Genomic DNA, 14,895 nt, shown 5'->3' on the forward strand with positions numbered 1-14,895 from the left:
CCAGGCGCCCCTTTACTTTTCTTTTTAAATGTGGTTTCTTTGGTTATCCAGAATACTATAGTTAGTTTGCATTTACATACTATGTATGTAGTAAGAAAATAGTTCTATTTCAACACTGGATTTACCCGCACCATGAGATCGATGTTCACCATCTGAGACTCCCCGGCACAGAGGTAGAAACTTTCCTCCCATCTGTGGTTCTCTTGAGCCCTTGCCTTCCTTCTCTCTGTCCCCCTCTCCCACCCTGACTCTGTCTTTTCGTCTCCCAGATGAGTACTCATGACCATAACCCCTTCAAGGGCCAGATCTAGAGATTAAACAACAGCAATTTATACTGGTTAGCAAGAAAAGCAGAACCCTTGTCTCTGCGTGCACAATGTAACAACTTCTAAGACATCAGCTGAACTGTATACACTCGTTCGCTAGCAGGATGAAAGGCCAAACAAACACCTCTCCATGGTGATATCTTTCTTTCTTTCTTTCTTTCTTTTTTTCATGGTGACATCTTTCAGAAGACACTTTAGTGCTAGGTTGATGGCAAAGAGGCCTTAACTCAGGATTTTATTTGTGAGATCTCAATTCTGTTTGGCCATTGTCATAGTAACTTTCTAAAGGCCAGTAATTTAATTTTAGGATCATTACGCAAAGACTTATGAAAGTGGACCTAAATAAATATTGATATATACAGCTTTGAGGTGTTTCACATATGTGAAACCAGCTTTTGCCACATATGTTTTACATTTAAAATCCAACATGAGTTCAGTGTCAACTTTTATTAGTTAATCACATGCAATTTAGCTGAGACCAGAAGGAATTGCAGCATCACATCAGACTATTTCAAATTTGGCCTTAGATATGCAAATGTATTTATCATTAAATTGTAAATGTTTACTGAAAGACAAGCACTCACGAAGTTGCTTTACGTTCCAGAGTATTACTAACACCTTCTATGATTACAAATATAAATTCCACTTTTTTCTTCTACTTTAATGTAAAAAATATGGAATATGTTGCAATTATCCAGTTCATTTACACACAAGATAGGTAAAATTTCTAAGGTATATAAATTGGGTTATCAGACCTAGATCAGAAAACTGGAACATTTTATCTATATTATTTCTTCATTTGGCTTAATGGTCTGTTTTTGTTTATTTTGTAACCACATTAAAGGTGTATGTTATAAATATCAATCAGTATTTGAAACTTAGTTAAAATTAGCACTACTCATCAGGCTAAAAAGAACATAACACCGAAAAGAACAAAACAATACACACACACACACACACACACACACACACACACACAAAATAAAAAAACCTATTAACACTGATTTGTGTACCAAATAAACCCTTTGTTAAAAAGCAGTCCTCAGGAAACTAGACTAAAGAAGCAACAGATTTAAATCATTCTATTTAAAAGTACCTAGCCTAAAGAAGTCTACTCTTCTGAAGTACTATCATAAGTATTTAACTAATCTTCCCTTTCTCTCTTAGGCTATTCTTTACACAACAAAGTGAACTCTTAAAAATCTAAATCAATTCACATCTCTGATCAATAGCCTCTGATGGATGGCTTCCCATTTGACTTAGAAAAAAAATCCAATATTCTTAACAGGACCAAGAAGAACTTTACATGGGCTTGCCCCACCATATTGGACACTTGGGTATTGCTCTAATATGCCGCATACTTTCTCCTAGGAAACTTGACTTGGGTTCTTCCCTCTGCTGGGATGCTCTTTCCTAGACAAGTGCATAGCAAGTCTCTTCTCATATGCTACTAACTCAGAAAAGTCTTCCCCAGCCTCAAAGAGAGGATACCTTCCCCCAAGTCTCCCACTCAACTTTATTCATCACAAAACAGTATGATATTTTTTATCTGTTTGATCGTTGGTTTAACGTCTGCCCTTCCTCTGTCTCCATCATGGCCATAAGAATGTAAGACCCATGCTTGTCGGGACTTACATCTATGTAAATGCACCACTTAGAAGCCTATGTAGTGCATAGTAAATGTTCAATAAATATTGGTAGACCGAATTAAATCATTCTTGTCAATTTTCTCTTCATACTTCAGCTGGGCTAAAACTGCCTGATCCACAGTGTTAACTCCAAATGTAGGCTCAATGCTATGAATACATACGCAAACACCATACTCTCACACGGAGACTTAAAACTTATTAATTTGAAAACCTTTTTAAAAGTTCAGTCTAGGTTTATCATACTGTCATGTTAGGATTTAAATTTTATAAAATACAAATATTCTATGGTCAAAAGTCAGATGCATCTATCAGTATGGAAGATATAGAATATAGAAAATATATAAATATATAATAAATATCAGTATACATGTACTATATTTAAATAATGAATATATATGTTATAATAGTTTATATTATACATATCTATAGCTTTCTAATGACCAATGCCATTCTAAACAAAATCGCTTAATGTTTTAAGTAATGTTATTTACCCTCAACTATGTTTTCACTGTTTATTTTCCTTGAATTATGTTCATTTATAAAAGTCTATGGCTTAATTTATTTTTCTCTCTTTCATATTGCCTAATTTTAAAGAAAATCCTGAATATTTTAACCACTGATAGTAGTAAAACAGCAAATCCATTCTCTAACTCATTCCTTTATACTGAAACACGTAATTTTATAACGTGATTCTTTTTTTTTTCATCAATTGTGGTGTCTGAAGAATGCCACCCTTACATCAGAGCAGCATGTATTCTATAATAAGGATCAGATAGTATTGGAGATGGGTAACAACACATCACAGACAGATCAGGACAAGAACTCACATTTACTGAGTTACTATTCACTTCAGAAATCTTGCTATCTGTTCTAACATAGGCCTTGGAGTCATTTTCATGCCTCTCAGAGTTGGAATGAAAACATCACTGAGATTTGCCATTCATGGCAATACAGGTATTTTCTCATCTCTGGCTGTCATAAAAAAAGGATGGTGAACATCCAGATTTTTCTTTTAATTAAAAGTAGTGTGGCAAAATATGGCATGTTATGCATATTAACCTGAAGGGATGGCTATGAAAGACAAGGTGAAGAGCAATGTTCTTGATATTTTGGTCATAAAAAAAATATATCAGAAGCAAAACCACTTCTTTCTGACAAAAGAGATATGCATCTGTGCTTTCTGAGGTTGGAGAAACTCTCCTGAGATACAGGGGAACATAGCACACTTTGACATTGACTATCTCAGGGAGGGGGATGGAGACTAAGAGGAGGAAAAGGTTAGTATGAGTCTGTTTTGAGTTTTACAACATATTGCTTTTTTAATTATATGTCTATATAGTCACATATATTTAAATATTTATATATACTTATATAATTTACTTATATGTACTTATATAATGTATTTAAATATATTCTATATCATTATATACTTATATGATACATAATTACATATCTATAAGATATGCAATGATATAGTACTATTTAGCCATTTCATTTCTATGTGTGTGTATTTGTGTGTGCACACATATATTTAAATTCACCCACTATTTCGCATTTAATGTTGTTTTTCTGTGTTTTATTACTGAGGCTATCTTTGTTAAGTGCATTTTTTTTTCAACTGTCTTTGGGTAGAAATGTTACAAACAGAAAAATATATTTTAATGTCAGGAGAGAAAGTAAATCTGTTGCATTAAAATAATACTCTGTTAAAGTATTGGTTAATAATTTAGCCAGAGCAGATATTTTAAATTATTCTAATGAATAACCACTAGACAAAATATTCTTCTAGTCTATTGTGTAGGATATATGTCCATTTCAGAAGAAAACATATGGCTGATCAAAATAGCTTATTATAAATATGAAACATATTAAGATTCATGGCTTAAAAGAGCAATGATAATATATAAACATGAAATATAAGTGTATTACCAACAGGGATCATCTAACTCTAATAAAGAAAGAAATCTTATCATATCTATCTCATCTGGTTTAGTCAGTAGATCTTCTGACTGACAAAAGTTTAAATCCAACATAAACATTAATTATTTTCAGCATAGCAAAAGAAACAATGTATTATTGTTCCTGTAAAAACACTAAGTTCATAAGCCTTTGCACCAAAAGGAAAAATTGTTTCAGGGAAAATAAGGATATTGAATTAGAAGGGAAACACTTTGTTGACTTTTCTCAAAAATAGGACTGTACTACAGTTTGCCAAATCCAAAAATTATTGACTAGCACAGTTTAGTTAAAAATATTTTGGCTTCAAATAAAAATATACTTTGAGGTCTAGGGGTTTCTGTTCACATTCTATGCCCTATACTAGCCCACAAAATTAGAACGGGAAAAAATGCCAAATATGCTGTCATATGTTTTAGTACAATATTAAAGTATGTCTTTCAAATAATTAAGACTTACTGTTATTTCTGAGTCATCCCTTTACAATGCCATTTTAATGATCAATAACCTGAAAGGAAAAGAAATGAATCAAGACGTGGTCATCATTAAAAATTTCTACAAACTTTGCTAAGAGAGTAGAACTTAAATGTTTTTATAACAAGAAAAAAATAAATATGTGCGGTGATAGATATATTAATTAATTAGATGGGGGAATCCTTTCACAATGTATATCAAATCACTACAGTGTACACTTTAAATCTCTTACAATTTTATATGTCAATTATACATCAATAAAGCTGAAATTTAAAAAAAAATATTCCTGAACTAACACACATCCAAAATGTTTTTACTTTTTTTCAGAAAAAAATCTTAAACCAAAAATGTACATCCTCATCAAAAAGAGATGTCTAAAAAAATTAAATATTTCACTTTAAATCCCGTCAGTTGGAACCACCTTTGCTATAATAAAAATAGTCATTCTCTTAGATTCCCTAAAAACTATTACATAATAATATGATCACTAATATCAATAAATTACTTTGCTAGGAATAACCAATCCAAAGGTCTGTAGGTCTGTTTTCTAAATTTGGAAATATATGACTTCCAAAAATCAAAATTCACAGGAGTCAAAATTAATAAAAATATTAAAACAGGTCCAGCCAAAATTAAGTTTACATAAATTAACTATGAAGGCAAACTGTGCTCTTGTTACCATTGTTACTGTTTATAAAATGCCATAAATTAATTTTAGAGATAAAATGTTGTCACGTGGGTAAACATATGAAACACCACCAGTTAATTAATTAATTAAAAAAATTTTTTTAACGTTTATTTATTTTTTGGAGACAAAGCATGAGCAGGGGAGGGGCAAACAGAGGGGGAGACACAGAATCTGAAGCAGGCTCCAGGCTCTGAGCTATCAGCACAGAGCTCGACATGGGGCTCGAACTCATAAACTGCAAGATCATGACCTGAGCCGAAGTCAGACGCTTAACCGACTGAGCCACCCAGGCACCCCAACACCACCAGTTAATTTAATATCTGTAACTTTATAAACAATATTTTTTGAATCATAGGGGTTATTAGTGGAATGCAATTTTTAAAATAGTTTTATTTTAAAATGTTAATATTGAAACATATCATCATAAATTACATCTAATGTCTAAAATTTTAATATTCAAGACACAACTCCAGATTCTTAAGAATATTTTTCAGTCATTTTATAAGCTTAGATAAATTAATTTCCTTTCTAATCTTATTTGCTCTCAAAAGCATTCAGAAATTAACTTATATGTAACAGTAACTAACAGAATTTGAAATGAGGTAACTATTTGGGGAAACATACTAACTGATGGAGTTTTACAAGTAGTTATATTCCAACTCTGTGAGAGAGAATCTACAAATATTAACAAAATGATAGATGGCCTAGTTCAGTTTTTCAAACAGCAAAATATTCATGTAGGCTGTAGGAAGAATGTTTTCCTTCGTTGACCTAGTTCATTCACAGTTGGCAAAATATTTGGAAACTAAAACATTAAGGAAGGTTAGTATCCTTTCCGGACCATGAATATGCAGAAAGAGGACAGCAGAATCTAAACTTACATCCCAATGTTTCAAGATTTTCATTTTAAGCTGATATAGTCTATTTTTTGTTTTGGTTCCAAAAAAATTCTACACAACATAAAAACAGTTCAATGATATTTTGTTGCTGTTTAGTAAGTACAAATAGTTATTGATCTATTAAATACTGAAGGAAACTATAGAAATATGAAAAACTTCACATCATCTAAAGTAAACTTAAGCCTCAAGTACTATTACATTTGTATTTGTGAAGTAAAATAATGTAAGTTTTTGTCAGTTTTATGTTTTTTGTACTCCTAGTAGAACATAAAGGTAAATAAGCAAAAATCCATAATTAATTCTGTTAGTGCCTATAATTTAGTTTAAAGCGCTCCACCAGGTACAATATGAAGTACATTAGTTTACCTTTAACTTACAAACTAGAAAAAAATTGATTAAGATTTGAAGAATTCTAGTTAAGGAATCACTCTCTAGGTTGGTTAGGATTTCAAGTTTCTTAACAAACAGCTTGAACTCTAGGGGTAACTGTAACAAATGCTTTGAATTTCCACATATTGCACTGTGAAATTTTACACGGAGTGGGGTGTTGGTAATTTACAAAGGATGTGACCGCTTTTCATTGGCGAGACAGGTGGGTTTCAAGATGCTGATTGGCTAGAAATACTGGGCAATCATCTCACTCCATGGACAACATATACAAATCCTAGTAAAAGGCCAAGAGGCTAACATCTTTGACACTTTAGATTTAAAATTCTATTTAATTTTTACTCACTCCTTCTTATCAGGTGCTGCATGGCATGCCGAAAAGGACAGAGAACAGAGATTACCTCCAGACGTTTGGAATGGGCTGTTTGATGGATTTTGTAACTAATGTAAAAGTTTGTATGTTTGCACAAATTGGTCTGTAATTTATTTGGGGGATTGGTTTTTCTGTTTGTTTTTAAAAAAAAAATTTTAATGTTTACTTATTTTTGAGACAGAGAGAGACAGAGCATGAACGGGGGGAGGGTCAGAGAGAGAGGGAGACACAGAATCTGAAGCAGGCTCCAGGCTCCCAGCTGTCAGCACAGAGCCCGACGCGGGGCTTGAACTCACGGATAGTGAGATCATGACCTGAGCCGAAGTCAGACGCTCAACCGACTGAGCCACCCAGGAGCCCCTCTGTTTGTTTTTTTAAACAAGCTCCTTGGTAACAAAGTTGCAAGAGAAGAGACATATATATTTAGTTCCTGCCAATCTTTTATTGTCAAAGATTAATATATTGACAGAAATCCCTGACAATTACCTTAGGTCAGTTCACAATGTCAATCTGTTGAATGGAAGATAACTCTGGTCCAAGATAACTGAGTTTTGCTAGAGAAAATTGATTATGCTGCAGTAATAACCAATCTCCACCCTAGCAGCTTAGAATTACAAAGGTTTTTCTCACTCATGCTAAGTATCTATTACAGATTGGCAGAGGAGCACTGGTAATCATAGTAACTCAGGTAAATACAAAACCAAGGTAGCTTCCATCTCAATTATGAAGAAAGATACAAGAAAGATGAAGGAACACTTGAAATTAAATATTCTGGCCCCAGGTACAATACTTACTGGCCTCAACACCTTTTCTGGCCTATGTAAATCACAAGGAGACTATGAAATGCAATACAATTCTATCCTGTGTCCAGAACAGGGGAGAATAAAAAATATTTAGCAAACTTTTAAAAGTACCAGAGCAATTCAATGTCTAAAATTAAAACTGAGGTTTTTTGGTTTGAATATATCTTAAAGTTGCAGTATCCTAAAATTGTACCTTATGCAAGAAAAAAGAGGATTAAATTTGATTTTACTATTGAGTTACTTAACTGAAGACCAAAATCTTTATGACTGAAATCATTTCTGTTCTAATCTATGCAATCTAGAATATGAGTGGGCAGGTTTAACTATATAAATGATATTAATTGTCATAAAAATTTTTGCAAATGGATATTCTTAAAAAGGATAAAAAGATTATACTTTAGGGGTGCCTGGATGGCAAGTTGGTTAAATGTCCGACTTCGGCTCAGGCCATAATCTCACATTTTGTGGGTTCAAGCCCCGTATGGGGCTCTGTGCTAACAGCTGAGAGCCCAGAGCCTGCTTTAGATTCTGTGTCTCCCTCTCTCTCTGCCCCTCCCCTGCTCTCTCTCAAAAAGATATAAAACACTTAAAAAATTAAAAAATACATACTATACTTTATATTTACAAACTTTATCAGGAATGGCCAAATCTTTATGTGCATACTAATAACAATGAGTATTTGTTACAACGTGGATACTTGGACCTTGGGCTAATATTATTATTTAACAGGTCTAGTATTTGAATGCAGGATTCTACATTTTAAAATACACCCATTTAGGGGGCCTGGGTGGTTCAGTTGGTTAAGGGTCTGATTTCTTGATTTCAGCTCAGGTCAGGATCTCATGGTTCGTGGGTTCCAGTCCCACATCCAGTTTCACACTGACGGTGCAGAGCCTGCTGGATTCTCTCTCTCTTCCTCTCTCTCTGCCCCTCCCATTCTCTCTCTCTCTCTCTCAAAAATAAGTAAAATAAACTTAAAAAAATATTAAAAAATTAAAATACACCCATTTAATTCTGATGCAGGCAGTTCTGGGTCCTGGAACCAGATTTTGAGAAGTTATGGCTAGAGCTAACTGGTTCCAAGAAGCAAAAAGCTTAGGCAGGAAATTGAACTGGGGGAGGAGCAAGTAGGGCTTCAATCCATTCATGGCATAGGATTTACTTAGTTGCTTAAATTATGAAAAAATGTAACAAGAGACCATCTGAGTCAGCAGTCTCCACAAGATGCAATAGCCACGCATTGACATTGCTTCTCTGATTTGCATGAAAACTCTCAATAACTGGTATGTGATCAATCCTTATTTAAAATTTGAAAAACAGGGCATAGCATTCTCTTTACAGACAATTCCCAAAGTGACATCTCTAGTCCAGACTCCTCTCCCAAGTGCCAAACTCAAACATCCAACTTTCTACATGATATCTCCATTCGGACAGACCCAAGAGACATCCGAATCTTCCTATCTCTGAAACCAAATTCCTGACACTTGCTTCCAAAACTGGTCCTCCTGAATGAAGCCATTTCCACCTTAATCAATGACAGCTATTCTCTCAGTTATTTAGGTCAAGAACCTGCAAGCCATCTTCGGTGCGCCATTTTCTCAGTCAGCAAAGCCACTCAGTGATTTCTTTGGAGATTCCTTCCAGAATCAGATGACTTCCTATCATCTCCTTCACTACTACCCTCGTCTAATCTAAGCCGCCATCATCTCTCACTTGAATTGTTGTAACAACCTCCTAGTGTTCTCCAAGATGTGCTCGTAAATGTTTATCAACAACTTTATTTATAAATAATAAATACTTAGAATGTTAGAAAAAAAAGGAAGGAGGAAGAGAAAGAATACAAAGGAAGGAAGGAAGAAAAGGAGGAGGGATGAAGGAAGGAAAGTAAGCAAGGGCAAAATGAAGAGGGGGCAGAGAGAGAGAGAGAGGAAATTCCTGATTTGGAGCTTTTGCACACCTCCATGGTGTAAACACTCCTACCATGACTATTGTAAAGTGGCATGACCATGTGTCAGGGAAGAGGTAAGCAGAGGGACTTATTGGGAGTTCTAGATACCACCAGTGCTCGCTTCTGTCACCCTTCCCAGTTGATCTTCATCATAAGGCAGCAGGAGTGACCTGAGTCCGATGGCGTTACTCTGCAGCCCAGAGCCTTCCAGAGATGTGCAACTTCACTCAGAAAAATCTCATATCTGAAGCCTGTGTGATAGAGCCCAGGGCCATCTTTGCTCCGTGGTCCCATCCCCTCCTACTCAGGCCTGGCTCATTGTCCTTCAGCCACCGGTGGTTCCTCCTCACTTGACCTTAAAAACATCAAGCATGCCCCCACTTCAGGGCCTTGGCACTTTCAGCTCTCTTTGCTTGGAACACTTTTTCCTTCAATATGCCCCTCCCTTCCCTCCTTCTGGGCCTAATCAGGGGCTCCTGCCCTGAACATCTGACACAAAATGGTATAACATCCTTCCTTCTCTAACCTGTCAGCTTGCTTTTATTCTTTATAGCACCTCTTACCCCATGATATTTATACATACAGATAGATATTATTATCAATAATTATTATGGCCCGTTTCCTTAAGGGCACACACATCCGTTCAGTTCCTATTTTGCTGTCCACAGTTCCCATGATACCGTCCGTCACATAATGAGCTAATAAAATTGTGGTGGCTAAACAGACATACAATATACAAGCAAATAAATGAAGAAGGTAATTTTAGTAATCAAACGTGCCATAAAGCAAATAAAGGAACATGGCAAGTGATCCCACGGCGGGTGCAGTAGCCAGTGGGTGATGGTTACCTCAAGAGGTGATATTTAAGCTAGTAAGAAGGACAATACAATTAGTACATCCTACACATAGAGTGGAGCACGTGGGTGGCCCAGTCGGTTAAGCGTCTGATTCTTAGTTTTGGCTCAGGTCGTGATCTCATGGTTTGTGAGTTCAAGCCCCGAGTCGGGCTTTATGCCTGCATGAGATTCGCTCTCCCCATCTCTTTCTGCCCCTCCCCCTCTCAAAATAAGTTTTAAAAATTCATTATAGCATAAAAGAGTAGAAGCAGCTTCATGGACGATTTTAGGGTTTTAAAAAAGAACAGGCAAAACAAATGGTTGGATGTGTTCTCAACAAGTGCACACCAAGACCTAAAAAGATGTTGTAAAAAGACAGGATTTCATTTAAAGGAGAAGGAAAAGGAGGCCGAAAAGATCACCCCCTCGAGTGTCCCACCTTGGAGGGGTACTGAGGAATAGAAAAAGTTAAGAGAGAATTCTTATAGTTGGACAGTCCTTGATATTTTCCAAATTTAGGATTTTCAAATTTATTTATCATATTTATCTCTCACAATGACTTTGAAAATAGGCAGAGTTTACTATTCCCATCATTAAGAAAGAGCGCCTAAGACTCACAGAGGTGAATGCCTTCTTTAAGGTCAACAGACTAACAAGTTATTAAACAAGGACCTAGCAGCCAGGTGTCCTCACACAGTCCATTATACTGTGCCCAGTATGCTTTGCCCCCTTGGTGAAAACTGGCAAAAGATTATCTGGAGGGTTGCCAATCTGCTCCATCTGAGCTCAGTTCTTACAGTGGATTTGTATTTTTTTTTAATTTTTTTTTAACGTTTATTTATTTTTGAGACAGAGAGAGACAGAGCATGAACAGGGGAGGGTCACAGAGAGAGGGAGACACAGAATCTGAAACAGGCTCCAGGCTCCGAGCTGTCAGCACAGAGCCCGACGTGGGGCTCGAACCCACGGACCGTGAGATCATGACCTGAGCCGAAGTCGGACGCTTAACCAACCGAGCCACCCAGGCGCCCCACAGTGGATTTGTATTTAAATTCCAAAGACTTGAATTAAAGGTTGACTTTGAATGCACAGTAGAGGGGCCAACAGTAACAGTAACAATCAAGGTTTCTTCATGTCCCCCAAACTGAGTACAGACTCCTGTAGGTGGCATCCAAGGCCATCACAGTGTGACTCCAGTGACAATTTTCAGCTTTCCCTCATGCATACCTAAAGAAAAGTTCTAAAATCTTTTTGCCCATGTCAGATCATTTGCCCAAGTCATTCACCATGAATAAAAGCTGAGAGGAGAAGGTATGATTTGTTCCACATGTAACATCCACCCTTTTCTTCCTCTCATTTCCTTCTGTCACAGCTTATAACCTTTATTTATTTATTTATTTATTTATTTATTTATTTATTTATTTATAAGTAGGTGCCATGCCCAGCACAGAGATCAGAATGGAGCTTGAACTCATGACCCTGAGACCAAGACCTGAGCTAAGATCAAGGGTTGGATGCTTAACCTCAGCTCAGGTCATGATCTTGCAGTTCGTGCGTTCAAGCCCCATATTGGGCTCTGTGCTGACAGCTCAGAGTCTGGAGCCTGCTTCAGATTCTGTGTCTCCCTCTCTCTCTGCCCCTCCCCTGCCTGTGCTCTGTCTCTCTCTCAAAAAATGAATAAAATTGGAAAAAATTTAAAAAAAAAGAGTTGCATGTTTATCCAACTGAGCCGCCCAGGCACCCCTGGCCATTTTTAAGAAGGCTTTATACATACAGATAGATATTATCAATAATTATTATGGCCTGTTTCCTTAAGGGCACACACATCAGTTCAGTTCCTATCTGCAGTTCAGTTTCCTGTTGCAAAGCTCTCAAATCAGCTGTTTTCACCTCTTAAGCAACCTTTTCACTATTCATCAGAGTCTGATGACACTAGTCTCATCCTGCCTTGTAGTTACTAGAGAAGTCACAAAATATCCCATTCCTTAAAGAGAATGCAACTGATGTAATAAAAGGACTGTCCTTTCTTTAACTTCTTCAATTTTATATTCCTTTTGCAGAGAATCTGCCATATAGGGCGGAATCAATGAATATTTATGGAATTGGATAAAACTGATTTTAAAAACGTAGCCTTCAGATTAATGATTCCAACACTCTATGGAAGACAGAAAGAAGGGTAAGAGAGGTACAGAGTGTAGAGTGAAATCAATAAATGAAATTATTTGAGAGAATGAAGAAAAGTAGGAGGAGGAAGAAGAAGTCAATCATGTCTTCAGAAGGTGGCACAACTCATACTGCATAGTAGCTGCTCGATAAATATCTGTTGAAAGAACATGTGAATGGGTAAAAAGGCGGGGAGGGTAAATAAGAACAAAGAACTATTGACAGATAAGATTAAAGCTGGCTCCATCATTTCAAGCTAAATGGGCAAACACCAACAGAAATTAGGGTATAAAATACACTATTCCAAGGATAAGACGAAATATCTACAAAGCATTTTCCTAATTAATTTAATTTCAACCACAGAGCAATTCTGTGAAGAGCAGGAGAAACACGAGTCCACCATTTTATAGATGAGGAGCAAAGTCAAGAGGAAAAAGTCTCTTGGTCAAGATCAGCATCTGGGGGCAAAGCCCAAACTGGAACTCCATAATTCTCTAACTCTTTGACATTCTAACTGTGCTCTACAGACCAGAAGTATTTGTCACTCCTGGGGTCTTAGAAATGCAAAATCTCAGACTCTACCCAAGGTGCTTGAATCAGAATATGATTAGCAATATCTCTAGATGATCGATATAAACCTGTCTGCCTTCATAGACAGATAGATAGAGCATGGTTCATGCTGTACATGCTCTATCTATCTGTCTATGAAGGCAGACAGGTTTATATCGAGTTTTGTATCAGGTAAATAGTTAACTTTAAGATACTTCAGATCATCTAGAGATATTGCTAATCATATTCTGATTCAAGCACCTTAGGTATATATATATACACACACACACACACACACACACACACACACAAGCAACTGAAGAAATATCATATAGATATGTTACCTTTAGTTAGTAACATTGAATATTATTATAAATATATTATTGTAAATAATGATCATTATTAAATCATAATATGTTTTCTGTAAGATATATGATAATAAATATAAGTTAGAAACGAATATAAGTTAGGTCAATGGATACAGCCCTTAAAGAAAAGAAACACTTAAAAGAATGAGTGTCTTTTTAATTACAGCAAAACTGAGCATTGTTGTTGGGCATCTTAAGGATTCAATTACGTCTTTGACAAAAAAAGAATGCAACAGGGAACACAAATATAGCAATATATTTGCTATATAGTAAGCACAATAGTTGGCATCCATTTATAAAAACAAAATACTGAGAGATGCTTATTATACAAAATACTGAGACATGTTAACATCAGAGGGTTCTTAATATACATGCACATACACTCATACACACACACACACACACACACTCAAAATAGCTCAGTAGAATAGATTTGATGCTTAACAAAAATAGCAAGATTGTGATATGCAAATTAAGGGAAATTGCTTTTCATAATCTTTTGTTAGTAATAATAAACAACAATTTTTGGAATTTCGGCGATAATGGAGCCTAAACATGGCTTATTATAAACACATGTACACCTCATGCTTTAAAGTAGGAAGTTCATTTCCCCTTTCAGAAGGGTGAGAGATTATTTTTATTTTGCATTTTTTTAAGGTTCAGACAAAGCATTTCTTAAAAAGTGGTTGAAAGTTCAGAGCTGAGTTTTATATTCAGTCACTACAGCTCTCCAGTGTGAAGATTTCTGCATATATCTTAAAGCTTTTCTATTGCCATCTATTTTTATTAGTATTTTACCTTAGTAAAAATGTAAATGGTACAGATGGGAAGGAAAGCGAGTGGGTGAGAAGGACAGAAAGGCAGGAAACAAAGATGTTCCAAAGAGAAGGGAAATACTTAACAGAAGCGAAGATAGTTGAGCTAGGTCAAGAAAGATGAATTAACTTTTCCAGAGAGAAAGTAAAAAAAAAAATTTTGTGTTATCAAAAGGAAAAATAGCTTCTAAAAACGTATATAAAAGGACTACTTTTATTTATAAAACTGAAAGACAATAGTGCTTATAAATGTATAAATATAATCGTGCTTATAAATAATCTATCAAAAATCAAAAGTATTTTCATTAAAGACCTTACATCAAATAAGTCATTTAAAAACCTTTCATGTGTGAATATTTTGCATTAATATATTATCAACATTGTGAAGTACTGTTTGAAAGAAAGAAGGGTTCCAAGTTATGTGGCATTTAGAGAATTGTCCATTGCTAAAATTGTATTATTATGTTCAATAAGGTTAATATAATAACAAAGTAATGCCTTTTACAACTTTTTATATGTTTTAGAGTTCTTGGAAGCATATGTTAAAATATTTTTTTCCAACTGTCAGAAGCATCTTATTCCATGAGTATTCAAACATGTCATACATACACACAACACAATATTGTCCAAGTTGAATGTCTGTGAGAATTCACATTGGGTT

At 35.5% G+C, this 14,895-nt stretch overlaps 1 long non-coding RNA gene across 1 annotated transcript in view; it reads right to left on the reverse strand.

Moving 5' to 3' along the window:
- LOC109277838 (uncharacterized) overlaps nt 1-14,895 on the reverse strand; it is a 380,857-nt gene that overhangs the window by 260,966 nt on the left and 104,996 nt on the right. The window contains exon 2 of the long non-coding RNA XR_002085347.2: nt 4,391-4,439. This is a non-coding gene — a long non-coding RNA (uncharacterized LOC109277838). The remainder of the gene's footprint in view (nt 1-4,390; nt 4,440-14,895) is intronic.

The sequence above is a fragment of the Panthera pardus genome, unplaced genomic scaffold, assembly GCF_024362965.1.
Source record: "Panthera pardus isolate Hobbes unplaced genomic scaffold, ASM2436296v1 HiC_scaffold_16, whole genome shotgun sequence".
In the NCBI taxonomy this organism is placed as follows: domain Eukaryota; kingdom Metazoa; phylum Chordata; class Mammalia; order Carnivora; family Felidae; genus Panthera; species Panthera pardus.